Genomic DNA, 24,531 nt, shown 5'->3' with positions numbered 1-24,531 from the left:
TAAAGACATCTACTCTAATGACATGGCATAAGGATAAACGAGTTGATGATGGAATAATGAGGCACCTAACTGATTCAATAGCATGGAAGTCATTTGATGAACTTCATCCTTCATTTGCAGCTGAGCCTCGTAATGTTCGACTTGGACTTGCTAGTGATGGATTTCAGCCATTTCGGAATTCAAAAACCTAATATAGCATTTGGCCTGTAGTTCTTATTCCTTATAATTTACTACCTTGGTTGTGTATGAAACAGGAAAATTTTATATTGTCAATGCTTATTCCTGGTCCAGATAGTCCAGGAGATGCAATTGATACATATCTTCAACCTTTAATCGAGAAACTGAAGGAGTTGTGGGAAGAAGGTATTGAGACATTTGATGCATCAGCTAGACATAATTTTAAGTTGCATGCTTATTTGTTATGGACCATCAATGACTTTTCAGCATATGGAAATTTATCTGGATGGAGCACAAAAGAAAAACTGGCATGCCCATGTTGCAATAAAGACACTTTCTCGATTCGATTGGCTAACTGTAAGAAGCAGTGCTTTAAGGGTCATCGGCGTTACCTTCCTGTTAGTCACAAATGTAGGAACAAGTGCAAAGAAGTTGCTGTTGAGGTTTTGTTTTTAAGATGAAATATTCTTAAAATGAGGGTGAATGGGAAATGGAGGGAAAATGAAATTTTGAGTAAAATTTTAAGTTTCCCTCTTGACAATGAGACATTGTCCCATATTGGAAGAGGAAGACATTTTTGGTGGGTATATATATAATTGCTCTTCTTGTAGCTCTTAAAGAGTTAAGAAGAAAGCAAGCCTCGCGCCGTCGTCGCTCGCTCGGCTCGGCTTCGGCTACGGCTACGGCTACGGCTTCGGCTTCGGCTTCGGCTTCGGCTTTGGATTTGGATTTGGATTTGGATTTGGTCAAATGATCGATTGATTGATTAATTTTTTGGACCAAATTTATTTGTTAATAGTAAATATTAACATAAGATTATCCGCATTTGTAACGGATATTTTTCAATCCGTGTATTGACCATTTGGCAGCCGCCTAATGCTCTTCCCACCATGAAGTGCTTGCTCCACAAACATGAAGTGCTTGCTCCACAAACATGTAATGCTTGCTCCACCATAGAGGGTGGACGTTTGGTCTTCTTCAACATTTTGCTGCTATATATATGTGCAGCAGATGTTGAAGAAAGACACTCAACACACAACACACAATTCGCTCAACAAATTGGCTATACATTTGCACTCCTTCCTCTCAGCATTTCCATACGATTTTCTGAGTTTATACTCCTTCGTTCTGCATTGTTTTTAACTTCAAACAAAGCAACTGTAAGTGTGATTTGCTACCGAACTTTGTGTTCGCTGAAACACTGGGGTTTGAAGTACCGCTACACCAGTGTGTTATTCGTTCTATCCTGGGAGGAAATAATCCATTACCTTGGGTACTAGGAGGGGATTAAATTCCTTAAGGAAACACTGTGAATTCAGTGGGCTCGAATTATTTACTGTTTTATTACGTAAATTTATATTTTGCAGAATTAGAATTATTATTTACAAATACAGCTATATTGACGGGAAACAACAATCTTAAGGAATTTAATATTTATTTCTGTATTTGTAGTATTCTAATTATTCTGCAAACTAAAACCTTTGTGGTTTGTGTACTCCCGTTTTGGAGAGTTAAGCCTTCATGGCGTTTTGTTGGATATTAAAATCTACGTGATTTTTACTCCAGTTTGAAAACGTGTATTAAACGTTTGTTTGTGTCAATCTTTTATAAAAAAAAATGATGACTGAAAGCGAAAACCAAGCTGTGCCGATGGTAACTGCCAACGCATCGACAAGCCGAACACCGGCGTTGGCACCGGCAGAAAAACCCGAAAAATTTTTCGGGATTGATTTCAAGCGCTGGCAGCAGAAGATGTTCTTCTATCTAACTACGTTATGTCTACAGAAGTTCATCAAGGAAGATGTTCCTGATCTGCCAGATAAAACTCCAGAGAATGAACGCTTTCTCGTGATTGAAGCGTGGAAGCATTCTGATTTTTTATGCAAGAATTATATTCTTAGCGGACTGGATGATAATCTGTATAATGTATACAGTAGCGTGGAGACCTCAAAAGAATTGTGGAATGCTCTTGAAAAGAAATATAAAACTGAAGATGCCGGGATGAAGAAATTCGTTGCCGCAAAATTTTTGGATTACAAAATGGTAGATAGCAAATCTGTTATTACCCAAGTCCAGGAATTACAAGTGATTATTCATGATCTACTTGCTGAAGGTCTTGTCATCAACGAAGCATTCCAAGTAGCAGCAATGATTGAGAAGTTGCCTCCGTTGTGGAAGGACTTCAAAAATTATTTGAAACACAAACGAAAGGAAATGTCCCTTGAAGATCTCATTGTTCGGTTGAGAATCGAAGAGGACAATAAAGCTGCTGAAAGGAGAGGCCGTGGAAATTCAACAATAATGGGAGCAAATATTGTTGAAGCTAACAAAAAGAGGAAGAAGGCTTCTGGTCCGAAATACAACCCAAGCAAGAAGCGGTTCAGTGGAAACTGCTACAACTGTGGGAAAACTGGACACAAGTCTACGGAGTGTCGTGCTCCGAAGAAAGACAAGAAAAGAGGTCAAGCAAACATGGTAGTAAACCATGATGATGTTGATAACTTGTGTGCCATACTTTCTGAATGTAACTTGGTGGGAAATCCCAAACTGTGGTGGTTTGATTCAGGAGCCACTCGCCATGTTTGTGCAGTTAGAGAGGCTTTTGCTTCTTATGCTCTTGCTGAACCCGGAGAGACAGTTTATATGGGAAATGCTTCAACAGCAAAAGTTGAAGGATATGGGAAGATATTTCTGAAAATGACTTCTGGCAAGGTCATGACTTTGAACAATGTCCTTCATGTTTCCGAAATGAGAAAGAATTTAGTCTCTACTGGACTTCTTGTTAAGCACGGTTTTAAGTGCGTTTTTGTGTCAAACAAGGTTGTAATTAGTAAGAATGAAATATTTGTAGGAAAAGGTTACCTCACCGAGGGCCTTTTCAACCTAAATGTAATGGTTGTGGAAAATAATAATAATATTTCAGCTTCTTCTTACTTACTTGAGTCAAATGATTTATGGCATGTACGTTTGGGTCATGTCAATTATAAAACCTTGCGGAAAATGATTAACTTGGAAGTACTGCCCAAGTTTGAATGCGAAAAATCAAAATGTCAAACATGTGTGGAATCTAAGTATGTTAAACATCCTTATAAGTCAGTTGAAAGGAATTCAAATCCTTTAGACTTAATTCACACAGATATTTGTGACATGAAGTCAATACCATCTCGCGGTGGAAAGAAGTATTTCATAACTTTTATTGACGATGGTACTCGATATTGCTATGTTTACTTACTGAATAGTAAAGATGAAGCAATAGACGCATTCAGGCAATACAAAAATGAAGTTGAAACGCAACTTAACAAGAAAGTAAAAATGATAAGAAGTGATAGGGGTGGTGAATATGAATCTCCTTTTGAAGAAATATGTTTAGAATATGGAATTATTCATCAAACAACAGCCCTTACACGCCCCAATCTAATGGGATTGCGGAAAGAAAGAATCGCACATTAAAGGAGATGATGAACACGTTGTTGATAAGTTCTGGTTTGCCACAGAACTTGTGGGGGAAGCCATTCTTACGGCTAATCGAATATTAAATCGAGTGCCCCATAGCAAAACACAATCCATTCCATATGAAAAATGGAAAGGAAGGAAGCCCAACTTGAATTACTTTAAAGTGTGGGGTGTTTGGCAAAAGTGCAAGTTCCTAAACCCAAAAGGGTAATAATCCATTACCTTGGGTACTAGGAGGGGATTAAATTCCTTAAGGAAACACTGTGAATTCAGTGGGCTCGAATTTATTATTGTTTCATTACGTTAACTTATATTTTGCAGAATTATTATTTACAAATACAGCAATATTGGCGGGAATAACAATCTTAATAACAGTTGCATCATTTGAAGTCGGACAAAAGCTGAAAGTAACCTTTTATAACAATCGAACGGTTGGAACAAATAGCAAATTATTTTCGAGGCACTTGAGCAGAATAGTTCGTGACCACAATATGTGTCCTTTGGGAGTATCATCGTGGAATGATATTAAGCAAGAAAAGTTGAATCACATGTGGGCAGCTATTGAGGTAACAAATGTAGTTAAGAGTATGCCTGTGCATTTTAAGCGTGATGACACTGGAAAGTATATTACTGTGAAATGTGGCTATGTTGTGATAGATGTCAAATTGCTAATTTAGTTGATTAGTGATGTTTGTTGCAGGTATTTTGTTATATCAGTCAATTATGTGCGAGTCTAACTGCTCTTTTACACATGAAATTACTACTGCATATGCCATTGTTCTGAACCAGAGTAGGGAATGTTGATGCCATCCAGGGTTGTGAACTTGACATTATTAGTAAGCCTCTCGCATTTATTGATGGTAACGTCCTTCCCAACAATTTAAAAACTTAACCAATACAATTTGAATAAAGGACGAAATCATGAGCATATCAGTGTTAATTAAAATATTAGAATTGAGAATGCTTTAAGGGCAACAAGTAGAGACCGGCTAGAAAATGTAATTTTGATGTTTCGTTGTTATATATAAGAATCTTAGTTCTCCATTTGATGGATTCATTTTCACCAGTTGATGGAAATTTATTTTGGTCCCTGCAAAGCTAAGTGGTACCATTTTGATCTTTTATATGCCGATCTTTGTTAATTCTTAAGTAGAGATAGCTTCCACTGGATTTCATACTATGTTGTTTCATATTTGCTAATTTTTAATTGAGAAGAAGGTTATTTACTTCATCTCTAAATATAGTTTTTTTTACTGCACTAAAAACCTTTTTCTGCAATATCATCACATGGTTGTTGTTGAAAGTTGTTAGTGATAAGCTGGTTGTAGCTGAAAGTTGCAATCATTCAGTTTATCTGTTATATATTTATTAGTATGAGAAAGTTCCTTGGCATGAATTATGAAAATAACTTATGATCTTGTGCTATTTAGTTGTCTTGAGCTTGAAGAGCAAAATGAGCCTCAGGATATGATTTGTCTCTTTGCAAATATTCCCTTCTGGATTATGAATTTTATTTTGAAAGCTCATGAATTACAAGGGTGATTGGTTTTCGTATTTTGCGGTTAAAAGGTACTCCTAGTATTCTGGTTTCTGGAACCAAATAGGACCACTTAATAATATCTCTTCTTTTTCCTTAGTTGTATGAGCCTATGTAATTCTTTTATTGTATAGACAATGAGATTGATGGTTGTGATATACATTTTTGATTGTATTCTTGCCCTTTTTCTGACTTACAGGGTTAAGGAGAACTCTTGTGATGCATTAACTCAACCAATATTTTGATTATTGTAGGATAAGTTTGAGAGTGTTGACATGAATGATCATCGTGATCATATCTTGGGATGGATAAAAGAGTTATGGAACAAATGGAGAGGACACTTGCATGCAAAATATGTGATGAACAAGCCAATCTAACAAGCTTTTAAGAATATTCCAAAGGGAGTAGACAAGAAAGAATGGGAGTGGTTAGTAAAGGAACATTTTTCTTCTGAAAGTTTTCAGGTATGCCCAACGATTTAATAGTCTATTTCGCCAAAGCATCTGTAGTCTGATTTCCCCCTAGCACCAGATATCTTTTTTCCGCTATATCAAGAATCAAACCTAAGTATACTATTTAAGTTTATTACAATAATTATATTTAAGCTTATTGTTTCACAAAGGCAAGAAGCAATAGGAATGCAGCAAACCGAGCTAAGTTCAAGATGCTTCATCATATTGGTAGCAAGCCTATTTGAGAGATAATTTATCAAAAGGTAAAATCTCTATTTTTCTAAAGGAAATATTTACGAGGTATTTTTTGACATGTTTGCCTTTGATGTAAAGGGCGGGAAAGATGGCAATCCACCAGATTTGGCAATAATTTTCTTTGAGACTCGTAAGAAAAATAACAAGCTTGTTGAACCTGAAGCAATTGAAAAACACGTATGTTTAGTCAACTGAATATGTAAATTACTTGAAATTATTATGGGCTCTGATATAAAATATTTCTTCATATATTTTGTAGGCTCGGATTGTAGAAATAGTTCAATCAAATCCATCTTTACTTACCATAGAGATAGTAGAAAAATGTTGTGGACCTCAAACTCGTAGCCATGTATTTGGCTTTGGGGGTGGAGTAAAGGTGAAAGACTTGAAAGGTGACACTTCTTACAAGGCTGAATTACTGTCCGCGCTACGTTCAACTCAAGAGGAAAATAAATCTTTGAATGAGGAAAATAAATCCTTACATGATCACTTGTCTACCTTAGAAGATGAGATGAAATAAATGAGGAAAATAAAGGAATTCTTCGATGCTAAACAATCACGTCTCGCCTTCGACATTGCACGTTTCAACTGAATGACCACTACTTTTGTCTGCTGACCAAGTTAGTAACAATATACCCTACTTTTTAAATTTTTTGTTGATTTATATAGTCATTTCTATCTTATTGCTATATCTGTTGTCACTGAGGATTTACCTTATCCTAGCAAAATAGTACTAATTGCACTATTCAAATGGCTTGGTTAGTGATTGCTGGAACCCTTGCTAGATAGAAGTCGATATGCCTTCAACATAAATACTGTGCTATTTGAAGTAAAGCCTAGAACTTTTTTTTCTCGAACAGTAAAAGAGCATTTTTATTGACACCAGCACTAAGTACTACTGAAATATCCAGTGTTGGAGCAGCTGTAACAGGCGTTTGTAATTCCCCTTCCTTGTGATCATCAGAAGGACATAAGTCCTTTGCGATATGTAGTCGAGCAGCTGCATTTTGGGAATTTTGCTGTTGTTTTGCATTACTTGGAGAGCTGTTTTTTCCAGATTTTGAAACTGTATCACCACACAAACCAGTTCCAACTTCTTACTAGCATCATTCTCGCCATCTTCCTGTTCAATGACCAAGGCATCAAAAGAATTAGTACACCTAATGTTTGCTGCTGTAAATTCCTGCGTTTTATGATCTGTAGCAGCCCTTTTGCTAGGTGATACAACTGACCAAACCTTAGCCACATTCTTTAGTCCACCAGCATTCCCAGTAGCTTCACAATTACTCCTAAAAAATTGTAATACTTCACGATCATCTCCCTGTATCCTCGTCGATCACAATAGCTATTTGCTGACTTCCATCAGACTGCTGCCCAATATTTTTATCACGTCGAGATCCTTCTTTCAGTTGTTGCCCAGCTCTTTTGGAATTTAAATAATCCCTGGCATCTCCTTGTAACTTTTCCACCTTGTTCATCTCAGCAATAGGTAATAATAGATCATTATCACCATTCCTTCCGACCAAACATTCCTGTTGATCCTTGCTTTGTCCATAATAGATCATTATCACCATCTCAGCAGTAGTGTTCTGATCTTTCTCGTTATATTTGTAATTTTTTTTACATTTAATTAGTCAACCTGTTATCACTTGATTTATGTGAATGGAGTTCGACTCTCTTAGTTCCTGACAAGTATATATTTACTCCCAAAGCTTGTGTTTCAAGTATACATTCTAAGGTTTGTTCCTTGAGTGGAGTGGTGACTTTGGCTCTGAATGTGACAGATCTATTTGATAATTTGTGAATGATAAGAGAGAGAAAAAGGACTATGTATAGACACCGGTCAATTTGACCGAAGTTTGATTTATCGTTCCAAAATTTTTCTAATTAATTTTCTATATTTCTGTAGCCTTGTTGATATTACTGGATAACACCTGATGAATTTAGACTGCTTTTGGGGTAAGCGGTTTAACCATTATTATTGTAAATTAACATATATTGTTTTACCAATAGTTATTCATCGTCTTTTCAAAATTTTGTACTTGCAGGTTTTGAAGATTGAAGCTACAAGTCAAGATGCAAGTTTGGAAGATACATAAGCTCATTATTATTTTGCTAAGAATGTTATGTAAAACTTGATATCATAGTCTAGCTCAGGATGTTAGCTAAGTTTTTTTGTTAAGGTGTCGAGCAAATATTGAAACTAACATCATGGGATGTTAACATTGCAATTAATAACTTTATTACCTTTTTATATCTGGGTTTTTCAATAGCAATTTGATATTTATTGATAAAAATAACTTTTTTGTGACATCGAGCTTTAGGAATACTTGTGGTTAATAAGATCGAGATCAGAAATACGGTCGTTAAAGTTACTACAATTATTTTAAATAGGGACTAGTGCTGCTCATCTCTAAAAGATAAGTTACGACTAGTTTCTAAAAGATAAGTTACGACTAGTTAAAGACTGGTCGCTAAAATGGGTTAACGACCGAAAAATATATATTTTTCATGATATATTTGTTGTCTAATAGAGAGGAGAAAGGTGATCGCTAAAACTGTTTTACGACGAGAAAATATATAATTTTAGTAATATATTAATTGTCTACTGGGACGAGATACGTAGTCTCTAAAGGTATTTAACGACTAGATTTTTTATCCGCCTCTAAAAATATTTAACGACCAGGTTTTTGGACCCGTCGTTATTGGCCTTTGGCGGCGGAAGCTATTGCGACTGGTGGCGACCAGCTTTTTCCCGTCGCAATTGGTTTATTAGGACCAGATTTGGATCTTTAGGGACCATATTTCCCTTTCTTAAAGGCCGTTTTTCTTGTAGTGAAATACACCACTAGCGGAAATCGTATTTGAAAAAACAATATAGCAAAACCAATAATACATCTTATCCTTGCTAGTGAGTGTGAGTCAAATTAGTGCTTAAAGAAAAAGAGAATGATTTGGGGGTGATGTTGTTTGTGATGTTTGAAGTTGGGTTGAAGAAAGTTACGCTTGAAGTGATTACTTGACGTGTTAGAGTCCTTAGGAGGGTTAATCACTATTTCCTATATATAGCCTACCCGTTCCTTAGCCCACGTTACAACCACAATAAAGTCCTAATTGATTTTAGACTAAGCAGGCTTAGATTAGTAGAGATTTACATAACGGGCAAGCATATGGTACCTTTTGTGCGCATGTGAACTTCTTTGAGAGAGTGAGTGATTTCTTCCATTATTTGAAGTCCTTAAATTACGTTCGAATTTTATTTGAGTGTGTGAACTATCTCTCTTTGTTTTGTGGTAAGGACACATGTTTCATGATGGATAGGTGACTTTATTGGTCTCTTCAGTCAGAGTAGGTAAGTTGGCCTGAAAGTAGTTATGCTAGGGAGTCAGTTTCTGAGGTTGAGATGTCCTGAATTTGGTATTTGATTGTATTGAACTGTTCAATATTGTGCTAGGCATGGTTTTAACATGGGGAAGTAATTCCAAGAATGCATATGCAAAGGGCTAATTGTTGGTATCAATCAAAGTCATGGGTGCTTGAGCTTAATTAAAACGTGTGGCTTGATAGCGATAAGCTTAATTTTGTTCGATCTATTGTAGGTTGATTTTACTTTGCTCGAGGACGAACAAAGGTTTAAGTATGGGATGGTGATGATGGGCATATTTTTATATGCTTTAATGTTATTTTATCCATGTTTTAAATATTTTTTGGTGCTATTTGATGTTTCAAATGACCAACATGTGTTTATTTTTTTGGCAAATCTACGGGAAGGTACCTAGGGCTAGTTTTTACATAGAATACATAGCCCCTACTACCATCGTTGAGTAAATGAAACCCAAGATTGGCATTACATTTTGGGCTACAAAATATATACAATGGCAACATATCTAAGTAGGCAAGATAATTTGAAAACATGAGTGCCCATAGTCTTGAACTTTGATGAATCTTTTGCAATACACTGCCCAGTAGCTTCATAGCCATGTAGTTTGGCTTCTGTGTTGTATACTGCTTTCTTTGTGCAGTCGAGCCTAGCCGTAGTCCCTTCAAGCTGTCAACTTTAATCTCCTTGGATAGGAAACAAAGCACAAGCCATTCCTTATAAGAGAGTATCTCCAGATCACCCGCTATTGAGACATAGAAATGTCCAAATGTGTTCATCCTTGTTGTTCCTGTGTCTTGTCCTTCGTATATCATGTATGATCCCTGCATGTATATGTACCAGCCAAGAAATTATACCTTCCTTCTGTATCCTATTGATGTGTGTAGGTTGCATTTCCTCCCAGCTATCTTCAAGGCTCCCGTAATATCTTCCAAACTGATCTGTCCAGTCATAGCAAAACTGGGCAGTTTCATTGTATCTATGCTCCATGCCCAGATATGTGCCTTGCATGCTCCAAAATGTGAATTGGTTGTCCTCATTTGTGCATTAGAAAGGTCATTGTTCCTGGCAACTTTGTTACTGGATGAACAGTGCACTTGAAATGCACTCAAACCTCCATTATGGTTTCCAGTAAAGGGATATCCTATCAACTCTATATGATCCTTTTTCTCCATGCTTGTGCTTAACCTTAACTCTTCTCTAAGAGAATGAGCAGTAGGTAATACCACCCATTGAAGTCGAGTCAAAGGGTAAGGCATGGTCACAATAACTTGTCATGCAAAAAAGAAAACCATGTTAGTAGTAAAAGAATCCATTATACTCTCCTCCTCATGGATTTGAGTATAACAGATGTAAGTACTGCCTCGATCACCTATCTTCAGCCTCCTTCTCCTTCTTTCCTTCTCAAATCCAGTATTCCTCATAAAAATCTCCTCCATGAACTTCAACTCCTGAATACTCTTATTCGTATATATGGACATTGTAATTTATCACTGTTTACAATCCTTTTACCTTGTAATTCTAGTTCTTCAAACCCATGTGCTTCAATGTAACGAGTATCAAGAGCATAAATAACTAAATAATCAGCTAGCTTATTGCCCTCCCTCATGATATGCGATATTCTAAAGTTGCCTTCCTCCATGATATCTTTGATCTCCTCCACATATGTAACGACTGCCCAAGGTGCTATCCATCTACCATCAATCAAATCTTAATTAACATGGAATCTGTTTGTAGCATGATGTGTGTGTATCGATGTTGCACGCAATATCTCAATGCCACTAGTATAGCAACTGCACCCGCTTCAGTATTAGTAACCTCCTGAATCTCTCTTCCTAATGCAAACCTTACATCTCCTGCTTTATACCTTAAAACAAATCCAATTGAACTCCTGCCTGGATTACCCTTTGATGCTTCATCTGTATTCACCTTGATCCACCCTGGAGTAGGGAAATCCCATAATACCTTAGTAAACTTCAGCTTTGGAGTGTACATTTCCAGCATATGCAGCAACTCCGGTCACTTGTGTGGCACATTTTGAAGACTAGGCTTCCTTTCTCTAACTAGTGCTTGGAGTGTTGAGGACACCTGATATATCACTCTACTAATTGAGACAGTTTCCCCATATTTCATGTTGTTCCTTCTCTTTCAAATTTCCCATAAGATTATTGAGGGCAAGGCTTGGAAAATAGGTTTCAACCTAGGTAAAACCTCGATTGTCCAGCACTTAACCACAGTCTGCTGCAGTGACAAACCATCCATATTAATTACAGCATTTGATAGAAAATAGAACCATACAGTACGAGCTGCATATGATCTGTAAAGCACATGGGCCAAAGTTTCTTCTTCCGGATTAAGGCAACACCAACACCTAGATGGCATGAAATAACTCAACCTCCTAAAGTAGTCATCTAACGGCAGCATGCATTTCCATATTTTCCACATGATAAAAGTAATCTTAAAAGAAAATTCTTTCACCCACATATTTTTGTATGCGGCGTCATAGTCCCTTCTCCTCCTTGTATATTCCCAGGCAGATTTCACTGTAAAATTGCCCCTAGGTTCCAACATCCAGTATGGAATATCAAGCTCATCATGTGCTCTTGGTGGATTGATATTCTCTATAATATGTACAGCCAAATCTTGTGGAAGAATCTCCAGTAACTTATTTTTATCCCATGCATTGTCCAACACCACATCATATACATTATTTATGGATTCATCGCAAAAGAAATCATGAGGAGTAATAAAATATAAAGCACTAGACCTGTCCAATTTTCGAACCAAAATAAAGAAGAACCCATTCTTGGTTTGCATATTATTTGATGCTCAATTTCATCTCTACATTCAAGCATTTTCCTCCAAACATGAGATCCATTTCTCCATGGCACAACCATAACATTCATTTTCTTACAATATTTTTGGCTCGTGAATGAACTCCATAATGTAGGTTTGGTTCAAAAGTTCTACCAAAGTTTGCAAAGCAAAGCTTTGGAGACATCATGTAATGATCTAAACCTTACCCCTTCTTCTTCATATGATAGGCAAAGCTTGTCCCAAGAGGCCCAATGTATGCCCTTACCTCCAACTGAATTGCTCCAAAAGAATTGAGCAAACGACTTATGAATCTCATTAATAACAACTGGAGGAGGATTGACAACTGATAATAGTTGGCATACTTTGAAGAACATGTTTCAAGACTGCCCGGCCACCAATATAGGGTAGTTTTCCTTTCCATGATTGCAATTTATCCACCACATTGTTGATAAGTCCATGATAATAATCCAACCTTCTTCTTGCATAGAAAATGGGGCATCCTAGATAAGTAAAAGGAAATTCCCGTTTGCCTATTCCAGTAATTCTGCACCTTATTTGCAACTTCCAGACTTGTAGAATGATGCATATATATTATTGATTTTGCCTTGTTGATTAACTAGCCAGAAGCCACCTCATAAGCACTCAGTACCTCCATAATCAGCTGCAATGATGTTGCATCTGTGGATAAAAATATTATGGTATCATCAGCATAAGCTAGATGATTGATCTTTGGACTCCATTTGGGTAAACCAAACCCACAAAAATATAAATTCATATGCAAAGAGTTCAATCCCTTGACATAGCTTCAGCAACAAGAATGAACAATGAAGGTGACAATGGATCACCTTACTTGACTCCTCTAATAGATTTAAAAAAACCATATGGCTGGCCATTGATCAACAAAGAGTACCAATTGTTTGATACTATACCATACACAACACCAATAAATCTCTCATAAAAACCCATTTTCCTCAACACTTTAGTCATGAAAAGCCATGAAAGCCTATCATATGCTTTAGTCATGTCTAATTTTAGGTCCAGCCCTAATACTTAACCTAATTTAAGTGATAATTTCCTATGTCAATAGTACATTCTCAATAATACTCCTTCCTCTAACAAAACTGGCTTGTTCATCAGAGATGAGAGAAGGCAGCAAAGTGACAAGCCTTTCATGAATAACTCTTGAGGACACCTTATTAATAAAATTGCTAAGGCTTATAGGTCTCATATCTCAAAATGTATTCACTTCTTTTTCTTAGGTAGAAGTACTAAGTTAGTGTGAGTCAGAAATTTAGGTAACTCCTGGCCATTGAAAAATTCTCTCACCATAGCATAAATATCATCACCTATGATCTCTCAACAACAATGAAAGAACTTACCAGAGAAACCATCTGGACCTCCAGCACTGTAATGATCCGATCGGTCGTTTTGAGAATTAACGTCTCGTTCGGTGGCTTAAGGTATTGAGTAGCTTCGTGTTATGTATTATGACTTGGTGTGTGGTCGAGTTCGATTTTTGGATGATTCGTGATTGATTTGGAAGAATAATTCTTATTTTAGAAGCTTAAGTAAAAAGAGTTGATCGGAGTTTGACTTTTATGTAGACGACTCCAGAATGGTGATTTGATAATTTTCATAGCTTCGTATGGTGATTTTGGACTTAGAAGTGTGTACAGATTTGGATTTGGAGGTTCGTAGGTTGATTTGATGCATTTTGGCAAAAAATGGAAAGTTGATGGTTTGGAAGGTTGAGAGGTTTGACTGGGAGTTGACTTTGTTGATATCAAGTTCGGACTCCGTTATGTCATTTGGGACTTTCATGCAAAATTTGAGGTTATTCCAGATTGATTTGATATGATTCGGTGCGAATTGTAGAAGTTGAAAGTTCATAAGTTTGATTTGAGGTGCGATTCATAGTTTTGATATTATTTGATGTGACTTGAGGCCTCTTACAGCTCCGCATTATGTTATGAAACTTGTTGGTATGTTCGGATGGGGTCCCAGGGGCCCTGGGTGTGTTTCAGACGCGTTTCAGATTGTTTCCATGTTTTTGGCAAGTCTGGTTCTGTTGCTTTGCATCTGCGCATTTTGGAGCGCAGGTGCAGACTCACTTCTGCGTAATATAGAGTTGCTTCTGCGTGTTTTTGCATGGTTAGGTTTTCCGCTTCTGTAAGTAGGAAACCGCAGGTGCGACATCGCATCTGCGGAGAGTGGGTCGCAGATGCGTGTTAGAGGCTCAGGGATTTTTCCGCTTCTGCATTGTCGCAGGTGCGACTACCATTCCGCATATGCGGATCTTTGGTATTTTAAGCTATTTTCACAGATGCGAGCCATCGCTCTCAAATGAGGGCTCGCAGGTGCGTTCCTACGTCTGCAAAAGCGGAATCTCTGGCAGAATGTTTAAATTTCGAGGGTTGGCCATTATTATCATATCTTGAGTTTTAGACCTCGGTTTTGGACTACTTTGAAGGGGTTATTCACGATTTGGATTGGAGTAAGGATTCTTTATCCGGAATTGATAATATTTCATGATTCCATCTTTGTTTTTAACATTAAATTAGTGATTTGAATGGGAAAAATGAGAATTTTTGTATAAACATTCAAAAATATAAAATGATAATTTGAAGGACGATTTGATGTCGGTATGGGATAATATTTGTATGGTTGGACTCGTATCGGAATGGATGTTCGAATTTTTTTTAATTTTGTCAGATTTCGAGTTACGGGCCCAGGGTTGACTTTTTAGTTTTCATTAAAGATAGAAACTTTATTATCCGAAATTGTTTCCTATAGTTATTATTTATGATATTAAGTTATCTGGATTCCGAGGTACGGGCCTATGGTTTTAGAGTATCGGTTTAGCTTCTTTGAGGTAAATATCTTGCCTAACTTTGTGTGGAGGAACTACCACTTAGGATTTGAGTCGTTTGTTCTATTTGTGCCATGTGAAAGCCGTGTACGCGAGGTGACGAGTACATACTCAGCTTATATGTGGGAACTGACCAGTTTAGACTCTTAGGCCTCTTTCATGTATTTATTTGGAATTTATTAGCAGATGTTGTATCCCTTATTTGTCGTGTTTGTTCTTATATGCTTTATTTGAAGTTGTTGCCGCTTTTACCATTATGTGATTTCTTTTATTGTTGAGTTACTTTTAGTTGAAACTGTTGTACATGATATCCTTTTTGTTGCGGGGTTATTCTTATGCATTTTGACATAGTTGCTAGTTCGTGCCATCTCTTTCATTGTTAGCCTAATTCATACACTAGAATCCGAAGCTTGCCATTTCATGGAAATACTTTCATTATCGAGATTATCCTTAAGCAATTAATTGGAATTAAGGTTATCGAAAGTCATTAATCTATTTTAAATTGAAGTTGCGTTTAAAGGGGGTGTTTTTCCTTGTGATGTTACTTTCCCGTTCGTTCTATTGTTATTGAGATTTTATACACATTGTGTTTGAGCAGTGGGCTATTTGTTGTAGAAATATTGATATTGTTGGATCCTTGGAAAGGTTGTGGCCTATAGGCACATGTGTTACGAGTTGATACGTCGTGTTGTTGTGATGTTAGCATTTGTGAATTGTTGTGTGGTTTGGTTGTTGTTATGCGGAGTATAAGGGTGACATTTCACCGTTGTTGTTATACATGGAATAAGGGTGGCATATCACTGTTGTTGAATGTACAAAGTGATAAGGGTGGCTATTGTGTTATTGTCCGAGCGGAGTGATAAGGGTGGCTATTATATAGAGTGATACAGGTGGCTATTAGAGAGATAAGGGTGGCAAATGTTATTGTCCAGGCAAAGTGATAAGGGTGGCTATTATACGGAGTGATACGAGTGGCTATTAGAGATATAAGAGTGGCTAACGATATTGTTAGGGAGGAGTGATACGGGTGGCTATAAGAGAGATAAGGGTGGCAAATGTCAGGGATTATCTGTGGTAGCTTGGGGACATTGTGTTGGTGATTTTCGTGTGATGGTGTGATTTTCCTTGTGTATGTCATATACCTTACGTGACTTATTTTGTTGCTTCAATGAGCTACTCGATGTCTTTGATATTACTCATTGACTTGGGCTGCAGTAGTACACTCACACAAGCATACACCGTAGCATGTCACATATACTAGCTCAGGAGCATGAAACTTGATATTTATTGATCATGCCCATGTGTTATTGTATTATCTGTTTTCATGTTGCTATTGAGCCTGTGACCAAACCGGGCGGATTGTGTTTGTAAGCCTGTGACCACGTCGGGCGGATTGTGAATGTGAGCCTGTGATCATGCCGGGCAAATTGAGATATTGGCACGTGAGTTGTCCGTGTGGTTGTGATTCGAGATGTGGTCATGAGTTGCCATGAGTATATGATGGTGTGTTGAGACCCATGACTTGTGACTATGAGATGAAGTATCACAGAGTGATTTCGTTGTGAAACTTGTATAGAATGACTTGATTAATTGGTTGTTATTTGAGTTCCTTAATTGGTTTCAATGATACTTCACGGTGTTCTTATTTCTTTACTGTCTATATCACATGTTGATTTTGCTGCCATTTACTGATTCCTGCTTTCCATTATTAGCTTTATACTTCTATACTGCACATGTTATTTTGTCTAGTGAGTGTCTTGACTTGTACCTCGTCACTACTTTACCGAGGTTAGTCTTGATACTTATTGGGTAGCGACTGTGGTGTACTCATACTACACTTCTGTACATTTTGTGCAGAGCCAGGTATTAAAGATATCAGACCCGGTAGAGTTAGCTTATTGGTCGTGAGGATTCAAGGTAGAGCTGCTTGGTCGTCGCAGTCCTTTGGAGTTCTTTCCTTTCATTGTACTGTCAGCTTCTTATTTGAACAGTATTGTATTTCGATCTTTGAGATCTTTCCATGTACTTAGCTAGAGTTTGTGACTCTGTATTACCAGCCTTGGGAGGTTGTTATGATTATTGCCGGGTAGGCTCATTTTTTGCTATTGTATCGGTATTTATATTAAACACTGTTTCAAGTTATCATTGTTAATAACTGGCTTAATTGTTATAGTAATCAGCTCACCTAGTCTAGAGACTAGGTGCCATCACGACATCTTACGAAGAGGGTTTGGGGTCGTGACAAGCACTTTCTCCATTTAGGCCAAAAACAACAGATTTGACTTCCTCTTTTGTAGGTTGCCTTATCAGATCTTGATTTTGCTCCATAGTAACCATGTTAGGGACATGATCTATGATTTCAAAAGCAGTAGGGACAACATTTTCTTTAAAATGTTCTTGAAAGGAACTAATTGCTTCTTCTGCTAATGGCTCATCCCCTTCAATCCAGTTGCCTTCACTATTTTGAATCCTCCTTATTTGTAATATCCTTCTTCTCCCCTTTACTTGAGTATGAAATAGTCTGGTATTTCGATCCCCATATTTAAACTATGCCATGCCTGATTTTTGCTTCCAGAACTCCTCCTCTAGTGACAAGTATCTAATTAACTCTGCCTGGACTTTGTGCAACCTTTCTCTGTTGAGTTGTGTTGGATATATTCAAACTCAGGCGCATGAACCAACACCACCTCTTCTAAACTGGCAGAGCTTTCTTCAATTTGTGATTGAAGATAATAAAAGGATTTGCACAGAAATCCACTTGCCAATGTTCTCTCACAATATCTTGGAATGAACTGTGATCTGTCCAAAAATTAAGGAATTTAAACTGCTTCTTGACAGGTGTGAACCGTGGATCACAAGTGATTAATAAGGGGCTATGATCAGAGCCAATTTTGGACAGATGAATGATTTCAACCTTTGGAAACAATTGCTGAAACTCAAAGTTGGCCTGAACACTATCAAGCCTTTTAAAGATGCAATCTTCTTCAGCTCTACCATTTGACCAAGTAAATATGCTTCCTTTGAAGCCAAGATCATGCAAATTACAAGAAGTGATACAATGTCTAGAATCGTATACTTCATTCAGTGACACAGGAAGACCTCCATGTTTCTTCTCCTCATCCCATATAATCCATGGGATGGTCATATCCGCAGCCAAATCATATAATGTATCCCATAGTTCTATCCTTTCAGTCGCATCACATTTGGCATAAACTAATGTGAGAATTAGTTCCTTGTGAGAACTAGAGTCAACAAGCTTTAAGTAAGTTGTTGTTCCATATCAAATAGGATAGTAACATCATATCCATCATCTACAAAGGCCCAGATTTTGTTAGTAACATTCACAAAGGCTTGGGCAAATCCAATTGTCCTTCTATATCTTTCCAACTTCCTAGCTTGTTGCATTGGTTCCATCAATCTCACAAATCTAAAATGATGCTGCTGATGCATTGTAATAAGTCGTTCAAATGCCTTCTTTGTCTTCCCAGATCGGATGTTCCAGATTATAGCATTCATAATTACTTGGTGGATTTAGAAAGAGTCCTTCTAGTTTGAACTCTAGTGTTAGGAGCACTAGATATTTCCTTTTGCTGCTTCTTTCTACCCTTTCCAGTCGACTTTGCCTTTTCCAAATGCCTAGGAGACAAGTCACCCGGTCGAGCAACATTCCTGAAATTTTGAGTTATGGACTCCTCATCCATATATTTCCCTTTTCCTTCTACTTTGTCTTCCTCCTCCAGTATGACTTTTTGTTTTGTAAGTTGAGTCTTCATTGGCTTAGGTACCACTGTCTTGCTAGTATTCTCTTTAGCTTCATTCATGTAATGACCCGGCCGGTCGTTTTGAGTATTATAATCCCGTTCCCCCATTTACTTCTCAATTTATACTTTACAGTTGTTTTATGACTTACCGAGTTAGTTGGTTCGGGTCCGGAAGGATTTCGGAGTGAAATGAGACACTTAGTCTCTTAATTAAAAAAATTTAAGTTGGAAAAGTTGACCGGATATTGACTTATGTGTAAACGACCTCGGAATTTAATTCTGATGATTCCAATAGCTCCGTATGGTGATTTTGGACTTTGGAGCATGTCCGAAAAATTATTTGGAGGTTCGTAGTTGAATTTAGGCTTGAAATGGCGAAAGTTAATTTTTTTAGGAAGTTTGACCGGGGTTTGACTTTTTGATATCGGGGTCAAAATCTGATTCAAAAAATTTTAATAGGTCCGTTATGCCATTTATGACTTGTGTGCAAAATTTGAGGTCAATCGGACTTGATTTGATAGGTTCCGACGTCATTTGTGGAAACTTTAAATTTCAAAGTTTATTAGGCTTGAATTGGGGTATGATTCATGGTTTTAGCATTGTTTGAGGTAATTTGAGGGTTCAACTAAGTTTGTATGATGTTATGGGACTTGATGGTATGTTTGGTTGAGGTCCCGGGGGCCTTAGATAAGTTTCGGATGGTTAACAGATCAATTTTAGACTTCGCATTCCAGCTGAAGAATGCTGGTTTTCTGTCACTGATTTCCTTCTACACGATCACATGAGAATGTCCGCGATCGCGTAGGCTTGTTTGAGGCAGTGATGATTTTGTTCTTCGCGATCGCGTGAAGAGGGATGCGATCGCGTAGTTGTGCGAGTTTGTTATTCGCGAACGCGTGAAGAAGGTCGCGTTCACGTAGAGTAAGTGGAGCGGAAGTAAAGGTCACGCGTTTTGTGCTTCACGATCCCTTGGACGAGTCCGCGATCACGTAGTCCTATGAGAGTGAGCTTCGCGATCGCATGGAAAAGTCCGCGATCGTGTAGGGTTAAATCTGGGCAGTGAAAATTTGTGCTTCGTGATCGCGTGTGGTTGTCCGCGATCGCGTATAGCAAATGACTGGGCAGGGAGTTTAAGTTCTGAAAATGGGACTTCGTCCCATTTTTCATTATTACCGATTTGGAGCTCGGATAAAGGCGATATTTGGGAGATTTTCATAGAAAACAAAGGGGTAAGTGTTCTTAACTCAATATTGGTTAAATTACCCGAATCCATGGTTGTTTTTAGCATTTAATGGGTGAATTAAGTTGGAAAATTTAGAAAACCCTCTTGGTTTAATTTAAAGATTTGAGGGTCGAGTTGAGGTCGAATTTTGGTAAAATTGGTATGGTTAGACTCATGGTTGAATGAGATTTCGGATTTTATAACTTTTATCTGGTTCCGAGACGTGGGCCCCACGGACGATGTTTGAGCTAAATTTCGGATTTTGTTGGAAAATTAGTATTTACTTATGGAATTAATTCCAATAAATTTTATTGACTGAATCGAATTATTTGTGGATAGATTCAAGGAGTTTAGAGGCCAATTCACGAGGAAAAGACATTGCAGAATAAAGAATTACACGGCTTGAGGTAAGTAACAGTTTTAAATTTGGTCTTGAGGGTATGAAACCCCGGATTATATGTTATGTGATTGGTTTTGAGGTGATGCACATGCTAGGTGACAGGCGTGTGGGCGTGCACTATAGGAATTGTGACTTGGTCAAATTCCATGTGACTGTGTAGTTGAATTATTTGTTGATATCCGTACATTCTCTACGTGTTAGAGAAAATTGAGCTGAGACTCATATTAAAAATCATGCTTAGACATATGCTGTTATTATTGGTACTCACTGGGGTCATTTGTGTGGTTGAATTATATGTTCAAACTGTAATTTCACACTCAGTCATGTTTATTCATTTCATATCATATCTCAGTCTCTGTTGCTATTTATTAAAACATCATATTATCAATTTTGGGTTGATTATCATGATTTCTGAGAGCTTGAGAGACTGGAGAGGTTGATGACTGAGTGAGGCCGAGGGCCTAATAATGAGGATATTTATGGACCGAGCTGCACACCGCAACATGTTTTTATTGATTTATGCCATGATTCATATATCACTATTTTTTGAAATTTTGGAAAAATATTATTTTCTGTTTCGGTTAAACTTGATATGAAATTTCAGTGAAATCTTAAATTTTGAACTTGAGAGCATGCTTACTCTTTTATATTGGAAAGTACTATATTTGGACTTAGCTGAGAAGCTAGTCACTACTTACAGTTCTTTATTTATTATTATTACTTACTGAGTTGGTTGTACTCATACTACACCCTACACTTCGTGTGCAGATCCAGGTGATCCCGGATACAGTGGGTGTTGATTCTTTCACACAACCAATTTTTCGGAGATTGAGAGATAGCTCCCATGTTTCGCAGACCTTGTCTCTCCTTCCCTATCCTTTTGTTTATTGTATTTGGTCTCAGATTATTATAGACCATGTTTTCCAGACTTGTAATGTATAGATGCTGATGTACTCAGTGACACCACATTTTGGGAGTATATTTATCGGTATTTGCGAGACTTGTGGCTTATGTATAAATATTATATTTTTAAAGTTAAAAGAAATTGTGGTTTATTAAGGGTGTTGGCTTGCCTAGTATCGAGATAGGCGCCATCATGACATGTTAGGATTTTAGGTCGTGACAAGTTGGTATCAGAGCCTAGGTCACATAGGTCTCACGAGTCATGAGCAGGTTTAGTGGAGTCTTACAGATCGGTATAGAGTTGTCTGTACTTATCTTCGAGAGGCTGCCCAACCCTTAGGAAAATTTCACTTTCTTGTATTCTATCGTGCGAATGGTTGATTCCGGAAACTAAATTTCTGTTATTCTATTCTCTCAGAAATGGTGAGGACACGTACTACCGAATCAGATGTTCAGCCACCAGTGCCACCAGCTAGGGCCGCGAGAGGCTGGAGCCGTGGTGGAGGCCGGTGCTGAGGTAGAGGTCGAGGTGTAGCTCGTATAACAGTTGGAGCAGCACCTTGAGCACCACCAGTTGCTCCAGCTCAGGAGCAGATTCTAGATATAGCTGAGCCGATAGGACCAACTCAGGCACCAGTTGTGCCCATTGAGATTCCAGGCCTTCAAGAGACTTTGGCCCAGATTTTGACAGTTTGCACTGGCCTTGCTAAGGTAGTTTCGGCTCAGGCCGCACCTGCCACTTCTCATGCCAGGGGAGGTACTCATACCCCTGTTGCCCGTACTCCAGATCAGGTGGTATAAGGACTTCAGATACTGGGTGCACTACCATCCCAGCCGGTTGCAGCTGTTCAGGCCCCGGTAGTCCCCGTTATGGCAGATGATGAGTAGAGGAGACTTGAGAGATTTGGGAGGCTTCGACCTCCATCATTTAGCGGTGCTGAGTCAGAGGATACTCATGGTTTTCTAGATAAGTGCCAGCGGATGCTTCAGACAGTGGGTATTTTGGGGACCAGTGGGATCTCGTTCTCTACTTTTCAATTTTCTGGAGTTGTCTTCAGATGGTGGGAGAATTATGAGAGGCACAGGCCGGTCGGTGCTGTACCACTTACATGGCAGGAATTCTTCGTTCTCTTTTTGGAGAAGTTTGTGCCACAGTCTGGCAGAGAGGAGCTGCGCAGATAGTTTGAGCAGTTACGTCAGGATGGTATGTCTGTGACGCAGTACGAGATAAGATTTTTTGAGTTGGCTCATCACGCAGTTTGGTTGGTTCCCACCAATAGGGAGAGGATTAGGAGGTTCATTGATGGCCTCACATATCAGCTACAGTTACTTATGACTCGGGAGAGAGCATCTGGTGCTACTTTTGATGAGGTAGTTGACATTGCTCGGTAGATAGAGATGGTCCATAGCCAAGAGCATGGAGAGAGGGAGGCTAAGAGGCCTCGTGGTCCAGGTGATTTTAGTTCCTTCCGGGGGTCAGTTTTACTGCAGTAGAGCTCTTCCTTACCGACACGCTCAGACGGGTCGTCCAGTTCACCGTGGTGCATCATCCAGCCAGGGTTCATATACTTCTCATCAGGGTCAGTCATCTCTCAGTGCCCTGCCAGCCCAGAGTTTATCCCGTGCTCCTTCAGTTCAGGGTTCATTTGCACTGGGTGCTTCTAGTAGTTATTCTGGTTCTCGGGGCACGATTCAGTTAGCACCACCACCAGTACCGGGGAACTGCTTTGAGTGCGGGAAATTTGGGCATATGTGGAGACAATGTCCTCGTTGCTCTGGAGGTACAGTGCAGTAGAGAAGTTAGACCATGACTTCAGCACCAGTTACTTCACCACCCGCCCAGCCAGATCGGGGTGGGGGTCAGTCAGCTTAGGGTCGCCCAAGAGGGGGAGGCTGATCAGGTGGCGGTCAGGCCCGATTCTATGCTTTTCCTGCCAGGCCAGATGCTGTTGCTTCAGATGCAGTGATCACAAGTATTGTTTCAGTATGCCACAGAGAGGCTTATATATTATTTGACCCTGGTTCCACTTATTCATATTTATATTTTGCTCGTTATTTGGATATGCCCCATGAGTCCTTAGTTTCACCTGTTCATGTATCTGTGCCGATGGGCAATATTATTACTATGGACCGTGTGTATCGGTCATGTGTGGTAACTATTGGGGAACTGGAGACTAGAGTTGATCTTTTATTACTCGGTATGGTTGATTTCGATTTAATTCTGGGTATGGATTGGTTGCCTCCATATCATGCTATTCTGGATTGTCACGCAAAAAACGTGACGTTGACGATGCCGGGGTTGTCAAAGGTTGAATGGATAGGTTCTCTAGATTTTGTTCCTAGCAGGGTAATTTCTTATTTGAAGTCCCAACGTATGGTGGGGAAGGGGTGTTTGTCATATTTGGTCTTTGTGAGAAACGTTGATGCTGATACCCCTACTATTGATTCAGTACCGGTAGTGCGGGACCTTTCGGATGTATTTCCTGCAGACCTACCGGGTATGCCACCCGACAGAGATATTGATTTCGGTATTGACTTGGTACCAGGCACTTAAACCATTTCTATTCCTCTTTATTGTATGGCATTAGCTGAGTTAAAAGAATTGAAAGAGCAACTTCAGGAACTCCTTGATAAGGGGTTTATTAGGCCTAGTGTGTCACCTTGGGGTACACTAGTTTTATTTGTGAAAAAGAAAGATGGTACTATGAGGATGCGCATTGATTACAGACAACTGAACAAAGTTACAATCAAGAACAAATATTCTTTGCCGCGTATTGATGATTTATTTGACCAACTTCAAGGAGTGAGGGTATTCTCCAAAATTGACTTGAGATCAGGGTATCACCAGTTAAAAATTCGAGATTCGGATATTCTAAAGACGGCATTCAGGACTCGTTATGGCCATTATGAATTTTTTGTGATGTCTTTTGGGTTAACCAATTCCCCAACAGTATTTATGCACTTGATGAATAGTGTATTCCAGCCGTATCTTGACTCATTTGTCGTGGTATTTATTGATGATATCCTGGAGTACTCACGTAGCTAGGAGAAGCATGCACAACACTTGGGTATTGTATTGTAGAGGCTGAGAGAGGAGAAAATTTATGCCAAATTCGCTAAGTGTGAGTTCTGGCTTAGCTCGGTGGCATTCTTGGGACACATAGTATCCAGTGAAGGGATTCAGGTGGATCCGAAGAAAATAGAGGCAGTTCAGAGTTGGCCCATGCCATCTTCAGTTACTGAGATTCGGAGTTTTCTCAGCTTGGCCAGTTATTATCGTCGCTTCGTGGAAGGTTTCTCGTCTAT

General features: G+C 38.6%; 1 long non-coding RNA gene across 3 annotated transcripts; it reads left to right on the top strand.

Annotated features, from left to right (window-relative positions):
* The first annotated feature begins 3,984 nt into the window (after window positions 1-3,984).
* LOC104089922 (uncharacterized) lies at window positions 3,985-8,133 on the top strand. Of its 3 annotated transcripts, none has more exons than XR_011412694.1 (7): window positions 3,985-4,196; window positions 5,422-5,594; window positions 5,790-5,882; window positions 5,953-6,051; window positions 6,134-6,494; window positions 7,784-7,833; window positions 7,923-8,133. It is a non-coding gene; the product is annotated as an uncharacterized lncRNA (long non-coding RNA). The 3 variants fall into 3 exon arrangements; XR_011412692.1 differs by having other exon boundaries at window positions 5,422-5,631; XR_011412693.1 differs by lacking the exon at window positions 7,784-7,833 and having other exon boundaries at window positions 5,422-5,631.
* The last annotated feature ends 16,398 nt before the right edge of the window (window positions 8,134-24,531 follow it).

This window comes from Nicotiana tomentosiformis, chromosome 12 (genome assembly GCF_000390325.3).
Source record: "Nicotiana tomentosiformis chromosome 12, ASM39032v3, whole genome shotgun sequence".
Lineage (NCBI taxonomy): Eukaryota > Viridiplantae > Streptophyta > Magnoliopsida > Solanales > Solanaceae > Nicotiana > Nicotiana tomentosiformis.
The sequence above is the reverse complement of the archived record's forward strand: the minus strand, read 5'-3'. Positions and strand labels throughout refer to the sequence as shown.